The 11,443-nt window shown below is 46.4% G+C and overlaps 1 non-coding gene and 1 pseudogene across 1 annotated transcript; both read left to right on the top strand.

Moving 5' to 3' along the window:
• Nucleotides 1-1,192: 1,192 nt before the first annotated feature.
• Nucleotides 1,193-10,291, top strand: LOC103018561 (RNA transcription, translation and transport factor protein-like; annotated as a pseudogene).
• On the top strand, nucleotides 8,378-8,484 carry LOC114236838 (U6 spliceosomal RNA). The gene has a single exon (XR_003622695.1). It is a non-coding gene; the product is annotated as a U6 spliceosomal RNA (small nuclear RNA).
• Nucleotides 10,292-11,443: the final 1,152 nt, after the last annotated feature.

Here is an 11,443-nt window from a genome sequence, read left to right as displayed (position 1 = left end):
ATTTACACGGCAGAAACCGACAAATGCTTTAAACTGAGGCTCTTTTTTGTTTCCCCTAGAGAGCCGGTTGTTAAACATTGCAACAACACACAATTGGCTCAGCTATTGTGAAAGAGCAGAGAGAATCCTGGATAGAAGTCAGAAAACTTGAGTTTTAACCTGGTGATATTACTAACGCACTTCAACCTCAGGCAAGTCGTCTCACCTCTCGGGGCCTCAGTTCCCTTTTCTATTAAATGGAAGTAGATTGACTAGATTCAAAAACCAGTATTGTTAGGCCCCCAAGTTATTCCTCAAAAAGAAAACGGTTTAGAAGTTCTTCAAGCAATCTTCAATATTAAAAAGAATGAAAGAGGGGCTTCCCTGGTGGCGCAGTGGTTGAGAATCTGCCTGCTAATGCAGGGGACACGGGTTCGAGCCCTGGTCTGGGAAGATCCCACATGCCACGGAGCAGCTGGGCCCGTGAGCCACAATTGCTGAGCCTGCGCGTCTGGAGCCTGTGCCCCGCGACGGGAGGGGCCGCGATAGAGAAAGGCCCGCGCACCGCGATGAAGAGCGGTCCCCGCACCGCGATGAAGAGTGGCCCCCGCTTGCCGCAACTGGAGAAAGCCCTCGCACGAACCGAAGACCCAACACAGCCAAAAATAAATAAATAAATAAATAAATAAATAAATAAAATCAAGTAAAACAAACAAAAAAAAAAAGAATGAAAGAAAGAAAAGAAAGCCATGCATGAATCCCCTGATAAGACCCAATAGGTTAACTTAAGGAATAAATTGTGTTTACTGGTTAAAATCTTTCAAAATCTGAAACTCAGGGGAAAGACAATAAAAGCAGTCAGCCCTCTGCTCCCCTCAATCCAATATATTGAGCACCGGACATGGGGCAGTCACTGCTGGTCACTGATGCTGTCTTGCTGGGGAAGACACAGTCCCTGCTCCCGGGAGCTTGCAGACTAAGGAGGTAGATAGACAAGCAGGCGAGCATTGTAACACATGGGATCCATGCTCTGATGAAGGAAGAACCAGGCTTTAAGGGAGCATAGACCAGGGGCACTGTCAGTGTTGGGAGAGGAGGCTTCTTGGAAGAAGAGACATCTAATGGGAATTAAAGCCCAAAGGTCAAACAGGGTAGGAACATTGGGGGGAATTTTGCAGGCATGGAAAGTAGCTGAAAAGCATGGGACTAGCTGATGCCGGAAAGGCACACAGAGCCTTTTGTATCAGGTGAGGGAGTTCAGAATTTAGAGTACCGGGAAGCCATTGAAACATGTGTAAACAGGTGAGTAATTTGAACATTATAGAGCTCATTCAGGCTGTTACGTTGGGCAGGAATGGAAAGGAAGCAACACTGTTAGCTGGGGGACCAGTTCAGAGGCTCTTAAGGCAAAACAAGAGTCTGGTGACTTGGCAGAGTGTGAATGCATTAGGGCGTGTATAAGTACCCTGAGGCTGCTGTAACAAAGTACTGTTACCGAACAGGGTTCTTGGCCTTCCCCAAGCGATAGAAATTGACTAGAGGCCAGACAAGAAATTCAGGCGTGGCTTTATTGGCGCCTCTGCTGCCCCAGGGGGGAGTGAGAACAAACAACAGGTTCCCTTGCTTGCTCCATCACCGAGGGGGTGGAGAGCTGGTTTCTTATATGGGGTGAGGGTAGGGATGCGTCCAGAAGTCGGGCCAGAGGGGTGGCTTAGGTGGTATTGTGTGCAGGGGGTATGCGCTGCTTTTGCTCCTGACACCCTGTTTTTTCTCCAGGCTCTTCAAAAGTGGCATTTGGGTTTTTCCATCTCTTTGTATCTTTTGGGTCCAGAATTTGTCCCAACTGCCCATGCAGGCAGTTATTTTTAGTCCCATATAGTTTCTTTGTATTTTGTTGCTCAAGGAGAGGTGTGTCAGGTGCAAGCACTGCAGCACTGCAGCAAAAGTATCCCAGGTCCCCAGCAAAGGGTCCCAGGTCCCAGCCTGTCTCAGTAACAAATTTGGCGGCTTAAATAACAGAAATGTATTCTCTCACAGCTCTGGAAGCTAGAAGTCCAAAATCATGGTGTCAGCAGGGCTGAGCTCCCTCTGAGACTCTGGGTAGAATCCTCCTTCCTTCGCCCTAGCATCTGGTGGGGCCATCAATCCTTGTGTTCCTTGGCTTGCAGCTGTATCTCTCCAATTTCTGCCTCTGTGTTCTCCCTGTGGGTCTTTGTCTCTTCACGTCATATTCTATAGACGCCAGTTGCATTGGATTAAGGACCCACCCTGCTTCAGCATGATCTCATCTTAACTAATTACATCTGCAACGACCTTATTTCCAAATAAGGTCCCATTCTGAGGTTCTGGGGACCAGGAGTTTAACATAGCTTTTAGGGGGACACAATTCAACTTGTAATAGGGAGAGATTTAAAAATTGAATCAATAAAACTAATAAATGTATTAGGTACTGGGGGAGGGGCAAATAAAGGATAGAAGTCAAGGGTTGCATGTTGATTTCTGAGTAGATAGTGGTCAAGGGAACCAAGTAGGGAACACAGGAAGGGAAGTGGATTTCAGGAAGAAAGTGATGAGTTTCATTTTGGATGTGTATCAATTTAAAAATGTGTTGGGCAGCAAAAAAACAACCCCAAGGCTATGGGGGTTTCTTTGTCCCATATAGCAAGCCCAGAGGTACGCAGTCCAGAGCTGGTACAGTTGTACCCCATTGCCATCAGGAAGCCATGCTCCTTCTGTCTTTCCAGTTGCCAACATTACCATGTAGGGCTTCACCCTCCTGTCTGTGTGTCCTGGTCACCTACAGGCTATTCCAGCTCCAGCAACTACGTTCCAGACAAGCAGAAGAAGGAGGTGAAAACAGGAGGAAACTGTTAGAAAAGCAAAAACATCCCAGAAACCCTAAGCCTGTGTGTCATCTGGCCACCTCTGCCTGCAAAGGAGACTGAAGTGGACAGTACTTTTAGCTGGCACATTGCCACCCTGAACAAAATCAGGGCTCTGTTAAAAAGAGATAGAGAGTAGATTTGAGGTAGAAAACCAGCAGTTTCTGCCACAGTCCACCCCTTTGGCTAGCCAACATTCAAACACATCCTTCTTCCCATAAATAAAAAGCACTTACCCCTCCCCAAGGAATACAGCTGCAAAGTTCCATCTCGTCACCGACTCCAGTGTGAAGTCCAGGATCTTTAGAGGCTTAGAGTTAAAATGTTGCTTCCCTTGAGCAAGGATCCATAAGCTTAAAGCTGAAAGACTAGTTTCTCTCCCCAACAGTAGCGAGTTATAGATACAGATACAGATGTAGATATAGATATAAATAAAGATATAACTTAAGTGATCACTTATACAAGTGACTGATTGATTGATCACATTTTAAACCTTCTTTGGGAAGAGCGGAGCATGGCAAACACCCAGCTGCCACTGGTCCATGGTGCCCATGCAATCCCACTGGGCAGGAACAGTGAGCATTCACTGTCCTGGCAGTGGAACTCCTTGGTTAGCTCCTTAGCAGCCCTCGTTCTGGCTTCTGGAAGGATTCTCCTTGTTTGCTATTCCCTACTGAAACCAGATGGCACTTTTCAGATGGCACTTGAACCCAGTCAAAACTCAGATTGGGACTTGAACCCACGATCCCTGACTTAGGAGGGAACTCGAACCCACTGTCTTTTTTTTTTTAATAAATTTATTTATTTATTTATCTTTGGCTGCGTTGGGTCTTTGTTGCTGCGCGCTGGCTTTCTCTAGTTGCGTGAGCAGAAGCTACTCTTAGTTGCGGTGCGCGGGCTTCTCATTGCGGTGGCTTCTCTTTGTTGCAGAGCACGGGCTCTAGGCATGTGGGCTTCAGTAGCTGTGGCACACGGGCTCAGTAGTTGTGGCGCACGAGCTTAGTTGCTCCACGGCATGTGGGATCTTCCCGAACCAGGGCTCGAACCCGTGTCCCCTGAATTGGCAGGCGGATTCTTAACCACTGCGCCACCAGGGAAGTCCCCCCCACTGTCTTTTACTTGAAACCACTCACCTGGTGTCTGGACTTACTGAAGCTCAGGTTCTTTGTCTCAGAGCAGAAAGAATTCAGCAAGAGGCAAAGCAGCAGGCAAAGAGTAAGTTTATTAGCACGGGACGCTTGTGAGAGACACAAGCGGGCAGGCAAGAAGGCTCTACCCCGAGGACTGAGAGGACTTTATTTTTATAAGCAAAAGAAAACTGGGGAGGGGGAGAAGACCACCTTCTTCCTCATTTGGGTGTAGATATCAAGGTTTGTATCATTAGTTCCTCCTTAAACCCTATATGGTCTAACCGGGACTGCCATGACACCATTTAAATCATATGTATATTAGCAGAAGGGTGGTAATATATACTAAAATCTGGTAATTCATCTCAGGTTTCAGTATAATGTCTCCTTTCACTTAGTGTTTTTCCCCTTTCACCTCTATTCCTATGTTGGCTACAGGCAGAAATGCTACTCTTCAAGGACCATTAACTCCCTGACTTCATGTAACAAGATTCAGACCCCATTATCTATTGTCTTGTGTTTCAGGTCTGTGGCTTGAGTGTGCCTGGTGCTTGAATGTGCCTGGTCTTCCTTCAAGGTAGTGTAGATTGTTACTAGGTTACTGGATTCTTTTCTTGAGTGGTCATTAGCCTACAACAGTCTCCCAAACTCCCTTAAAATTCCCTCTCTCTGTCTTTAATCCCCTAGTGGAATTTTTTGTTAAAATAACTATTTATTTATCCTACTCTATCCCTATCACTGCGGCTGCACCTGATTCGGGCACTGGGAAGAATACCCCTCCTGGAGGCTGTCAAGCTTCAGTAAACACTGCTGCTCATGTAGATCAGGTCCCATCAATGCCTTAGGGGTTTCACAGGCTGTACTGAACAGCCTGGGGGATTCTTTGATAATCCAAACCTTCAAGATCTTAGCAGGCTTCCTCTATTTATTTCAGTTCTATGAATAACCCTCATCAAAAGATCTTGTCCAGCTCTTTTCCAGAGCTGAAAATTGGCAGAATATGCCAACCCCAAATATGCTACTTTGCCATAAGGATTATTTTGAGCTAAAGACATTTGAAAAGCAGCAGGTACAGGAAGGACACTCTGAACACCTGTGCCCACCCCCTACCCCCTGCACTTTTCTTCCTGAAAGCAGGAGATAAATAACTCCCTAGTGCAAGATGCCAGGAGGAAAGAAACATTCTTACCACCAGAGATGGGGGGTGGAAGCAGGAGAACTCTATACAAACAGACAGACCTTTTCAAAACAACCCATCCTACCTTGGTCTCCCCATATGTTTTACTTTTCCACAATTGCTCCTCTTTGTTCAACTAAGTTTATAAACACTTGGGCCTTTCGGCTTTGGGGGGGGGGAGGTCAAGGGGGGGGGCATCTTCATTTTCCTATGGGAAATGTCCACATAAAAATCCATATGCTTTTCTCCTATTAATCTTAGTCAATTTAATTCTCAGGCCCAGCCAGAGACCCTGCGAGAATAGAGATACAATTTTGCCTCCCCTACAGATTTAAGTCTGAAGACCTGATTTTTTACCTCTGTATTCTGCCAACCTACTTCTCACTTAAAGGTCTTTGTCTTGAGGCAAGCCAAAATTAAAGATGGGGGAGGGCTGGAGTAGGGAAGGAAATGCCCAATGCCCTCTTTGCTGGTAGACCTACTCCCTTGAACTGGCAGATACTTCTTAATGGAAAATGTCTTTTGGAGGACTTTGCCAAAAGGGGCAGGAAATCAGTACACAGCAACCTTCTAAATGTTTTCTACCATTTCCTCTAGCCCTGATTGGCATGACTCTGTCCCAGTGTGTAGCAAAAAACAGTTTGATTGAATGCCACTGCATAACAAAGCTCACCAGCTTTCCAGGCTGCAGCTGTTGGGACCTCATTAACTACTATTCTCCTCCACTCCGTCAATTCCACAGATTAGGGCCTGTGACTTCCAGAAACCACCTTAAAATACGAAAGTCTACATGCATCAGGGTTCTTAATTGTAAGCAACAGAAGCTGATCCTGGCTGATTACAGAGAAAATAAATGTATTTAAAATAATCTCAATAGCCCACAGAATCTGTGTGAAACTGAAGAAACTGGTTCAAGATTAAGCTTCCAAGAAAAGGATCGAAAACCGAAAACCTGGCCTGATGAAGAAACTGCTGCTTCTGCTACTGCACTTGCCACCATGATGTGCTAATGCCGCCATCTGCATTTCGACCAGAATCTCCATTTGATTATAACCACCGCTACACCAGTAATGCTATCACCTGTGCATCAAGAGCTCAGCTCGACTTGAAAACGCTGTATCCCTGAAAGCAATTCACCTCTGCCACTGCCAGGAAAATGGTTTCCACGCCAAGCCTCCTTCCTCAGATTGAGCCATTCTGAATCAAAGTTTCATATGGTCGAGTCCCATTGGTGGAGAATAGCTCACAGGCCTAAGCCTGACCACAGAAGAGACTGGGAAACACCTTTCTGAGGAAAAGGGACTGATGAGGCTGGAAATTCCCCCAAACAGAGCAAAAAGTACTGAGAATCCAGAAAACATAGCTCTGTGGGACACTCAAGTGGAGCAATCTGGTAGACGAAGACTATCTATATCTATAGTTTGGGAGAGCTGCCTGGGCTTGGGAGCACAGAGGTGGTATTATGGTTTGAATTGTGTCTCACCAAAATTTATATGTTGATATCCTCCTCTCCATTACCTCAGAATGTGCCTTTATTTGGAGATAGGGTCTTTCCAGAGGTAATCAAGTTAAAAAGAGATCATGAGAATTGGCCCTAATCCAACATGACTGGTGTCCCTCTAAAAAGGGGAAATTTGGACACAGAGAGAATGCCATGGAAAGATAAAGGCAGCAAGCCAAGGAACATCAAAGTTTGCCAGCAAACCATTAGAAGCTAGGAGAGAGGGAGGGAACAGGTTTTTTCTTCACAGGCCTCAGAAGGAACCAACACCACCACACCTTGACCTAGGACTTCGAGACAGCAGTGAGCGGTCCCAAAGAGAGATATTAGTTCCCTGCCCAGGAATTGAACCTGGGTAGCCTGGATGAAAACCAGGAATCTTAACCACTAGACCACCAGGGGCTAGAGACAGGAAGTAAAGTGGCCCTGGCTCTTGTCCCCGTTTGAAAGCAAGAATGTTTCAAGGAGGCAGAAACTGTAAAAACAAGTACAAAGTTTATTATTAGAGACACAGCACAATAAGTGGGAGAGCACACAGAGAAAGAGTTTAAGACTGAAGCAAGGCTGAAATACACGCCCAGAGAGAAAGGGTGTGGGCGTCCTTCCTAATGAGGAGGAATGCAGGAAAGAGGTGATTTAAATCACTTGTATAGGGCAGTCCTTCTGGGTCTTGGTTTACCTTTGGCCAATTATCTTGTTTCTTTTTTCACACCTGACTGGGCCCAGGATCCTCCCCAACATGTGTGCTCAACTTTTCGTTAAGACGGATCCCACAGCAGAGGCCTGTGACGGTATGTCCATCCTTATTATGGGGTGGCGGCCCCTCCTTTTTGACCCCCAAGGAGTCTTTCTGCTCCTGTGCAGTCGGGGAAGTTTCCCTGACCTCAGCAGTGGTCATCTTACTTCTTTATTCCAGCAGAGCTCAGCTTCTGCCGCTAGCTTTGTCCTTGGAGTGTCTGGGGGAAAACAAAGCTTCACTTTTAGTCCACTTGACAAACACAAGCTCTCCAGCCCAGGAGCCCATCTACCTCCTACCTCGGAAGGGTAAGGAAGGGGAGTGAGGGCTAATACCTGGGGACATATAAAGGCATCTCTTCCTCCATGAGAAGAAGGAGGAAAAGCCAGATGCAGGTGAGATGAGGATTCCTGGGCTGTGACCTATCAGGAAGCATTCTCAGGAATAACCTGAAGGGAAGCGGAAAAAGAAAACAGGAAGGGAAAGGGGACCGAGCAAGAATGCCATGACAGCAAAGTGCCATGAAGAGCACCCTGACTTGGGTTCATCCCCCCGGGGAGCTCTCACACCTCGGAGTCATCCCAGTCATGGGGCAAGTTTGTGGGGGTATTTATACTCCCGACCCCGTCAGTCAAAGGTTAAGAGCTGCCCTTTGTGGGTGGAGGTGGGGAGGATGAAAATTCCCGGCCACCTCAGGTTTTCTGTGTGGGCAGAGTGATTCAGGCAGCCTGAGGGCAGTCCTCAGACAAGAGACAGAGGTGCTGGCTGTGGGGAGTGAAGGCACATGGGGGTGCTGGTGTGCCCTCAGACAATGAAGGAATCCAAGGTGACATGGGCAGAGCTCTGGCAGCCTCTGCTATACAGCTGTGGGTTGGCAGGACAACAAGAGAGAAACACATGAAAGGTTCTATATCCCCTTCTATTCTATAGGGAAGACATTTGAGGAGAATGAAGAAGGTTTAAAATATGAAAGAGGTGCTCGCTTCAGCAGCACATATACTAAAATTGGAACGATACAGAGAAGATTAGCATGGCCCCTGCGCAAGGATGACACTCAAATTTGTGAAGCGTTCCATATTTTGGGGAAGCAGATTCATGAAGCATTCCGTATTTTTGGGAAGCAGCCGTATAGCACAGGGAGATCAGCTCGGTGCTTAGTGACCACCTAGAAGGGTGGGATAGGGAGGGTGGGATAAGATGGTGGGGAGATGCAAGAGGGAGGAGATATGGGGATATATATACATGTATAGCTGATTCCCTTGGTTATAAAGCAGAAACTAACACACCATTGTAAAGCAATTATACTCCAATAAAGATGTTAAAAATAAATAAATAAATAAATAAAGTATGAAAGAGAAAGCTGATCAGGAAGGTACAGAAAGATTGCCAGGCAACAGTGAAGTCCCAGTTGAGAGAGAGACCATGACCTTGTTATGGCACAAACACCAACAGCATCCAGGTATAACAGGACGGTGGGGCAAAAGAGGAGTGATTGGCAAAGACGTGGTAAAGGCATTCGGTCTTTCCTGGGCAGGAAAGGAACTTAGAACCTTAGAACTGAATAGAAAGGGAGACAACGGAGAGGCCAGGGGCTTGGCAGTTTTAACAAATTTGAAGAACAGGTATTGTGGGAGCAACTGTGTTAAAAAAATGTGGAAGGATGAGAGGGTGTGGTCCCAGATTTAAGAAATGATGATGCAAGGTCCAGGCTGTGGCCATTATGGTGGGTACCTAAGGTGGAACAGAGGGGAAGGTCACTGGAGTTGAGGAGGTCAAAGAACCAACAGGCTGCTCTCACTACGTTGCTGGTGCCTGAATCACCCACTCCTCTTCCCCTCTCCTCTCCTGGCTGAAGCCTGGGGGACCACAGCCAGAAGCTGGGACCACCGCAATCCTGCCAACTACAGTGCAAAGATGAAACAGAATTTAGAAACAATTGTTTGGCTTGAAGACCAGAAAACCAGACACTATGAGATTAAAGACAGAAATAATTTAAGAAACGTTCACAGCAGTGACTGACCCAAGTTCTTTGAAAGGTATCTCAGCGCCATGAACTGTTTTTTTTTTTTTTTTTTTTTAATTTATTTATTTATTTATTTATTTTTGGCTGTGTTGGGTCTTCGTTTCTGTGCGAGGGCTTTCTCTAGTTGCAGCGAGCGGAGGCCACTCTTCATCGCGGTGCGCGGGCCTCTCACTGTCGCGGCCTCTCTTGTTGCGGAGCACAGGCTCCAGACGCGCAGGCTCAGTTGTTGTGGCTCACGGGCCTAGTTGCTCCGTGGCATGTGGGATCTTCCCAGACCAGGGCTCGAACCCGTGTCCCCTGCATTGGCAGGCAGATTCTCAACCACTGCGCCACCAGGGAAGCCCCTGAACTGTTTTTTCAAGATCGCCAAGTAGCAATTGACTGGCTTCTTGGTTTAGCTGTTAGACTTGACTATGGAGGTAATACTGAAAAATACAAAGACTTGGGACCTGATGGTGCAAAACATGCAGACAGTGCAACTAAAAATGCAGAGCCATTGATCAATTTGGATGTAACTAATCCTGCTAGGAAGGCTGGGGTAAAGGCTTTGCTAACCTCCTTTGGGTTCAGTGTCACAGTGATTACCTGGTAACGATTAAGGCAATTCTCATTATGGTCCAGGAGCTCCTGAACAGGATGCAGTTGCTGGAGGAAATCGAACAAAAGAAGGCTTGCCTGTTGCTTTAGACAAGCATATTCTTGGTTTGGACACAGGAAATGCAGTTCTCCATGAAGCTACTCAAATTCTGTTGCATATAGAAGAGCTCAGAGAGCTGCAGACAAAAATGAATGCAGCCAGAGTGGCTGTTCAGACGATTCTTGCTGATCCAAAGACAGACCACAGGCTGGGGAAAGTTGGAGGATGAACACTGTAGGATTTCAGCTTCTCACCCTGCTTAGTACAATTGGGAACCACGTACACTCTGGCATATGTTTGGAAATCAAATGTCACATTTTCAGAGGAGAAACCCCAGGAAATGGATGATGGTCTAGAGATTTACCATCATTGCTTTTTCTTTAATAAAGTTCTAGGAAGTGGGGAAAAGAAAAGAGAACTAACAGGATGGGTGTGGAACGGGTCATGTACGTGGACACTGAAGACGCACAGGAAGCCTCAGAGCCAGGGAGAAATGCTGACAGTAACAGCCATCACTGACGCATACCGAGTGCTTCCACCTGCTTTATCTCATTTCATCCTTCTCTTCCTTCAGGTCTTAGCTTAAACGGCACCTCATTCCCTAACCCCCTTCCCATCATAGTTCTCCTTCATTCTGTCTCAAACTCTTCATAGAACATACATCAATTTATAATTATTTTCTTCTGTTCACTTTTTAGCTGAATGACTGTCGAACGCCAGTAACTATTCTCCAAGGTGGTTACTATTACTATCCCATTTTACATCTAAGAAAATTTAAGCTCAGATATTATTAAGTGCTTTACCCAAGAGCACACAGTGAGTAAGTGGCAAACCTGAGACTGGAACCCAGGAACATCTGACTCCAAAGCCCACATTCTTAATGGTAACACCTCCAAAAACTTTTCAGTGACTGACAGGAGATGACCAGGAAGTGGGGAGAGAGCAGGGCAGAGATGGATATACTGCCCTGTTCTCAGGTTATACGGTAGTTGTAGGACCAAGGACCTCCATACTAGAAATAGTTCAGAAAGTAGCACTGGGAAGGAAGGAGGGCTTTTAACCTACCTTCTGACCCCAGGTGTTCGAGGCGTGGGCAACGCATAGTATCCTTTTGAGAGAGCTGCAGAGAAATCTCTCGGAGGAGCTCTGGGTTTCTATTAGCCAAGAGGTAGAGGGAAATTTCCATGAAGAGCTCACACTCCTCGGGAGGGTTTGCTTAGCATAGTATGAGGCTCCAGGGGGTGCAGTGGGAGGCGTTAGGGGAGCAAAGCAGCAGGAAGAGGCAACACAGAGCAGAATGTAGACGAGGGTGTGAAAGAAGATATATAATGGGGAGGCTTATATTTTGAGTATTAAACCAAGGATCAGAGGGTTGTGGGGA

This window comes from Balaenoptera acutorostrata, chromosome 1 (genome assembly GCF_949987535.1).
Source record: "Balaenoptera acutorostrata chromosome 1, mBalAcu1.1, whole genome shotgun sequence".
NCBI lineage: Eukaryota > Metazoa > Chordata > Mammalia > Artiodactyla > Balaenopteridae > Balaenoptera > Balaenoptera acutorostrata.
The sequence above is the reverse complement of the archived record's forward strand: the minus strand, read 5'-3'. Positions and strand labels throughout refer to the sequence as shown.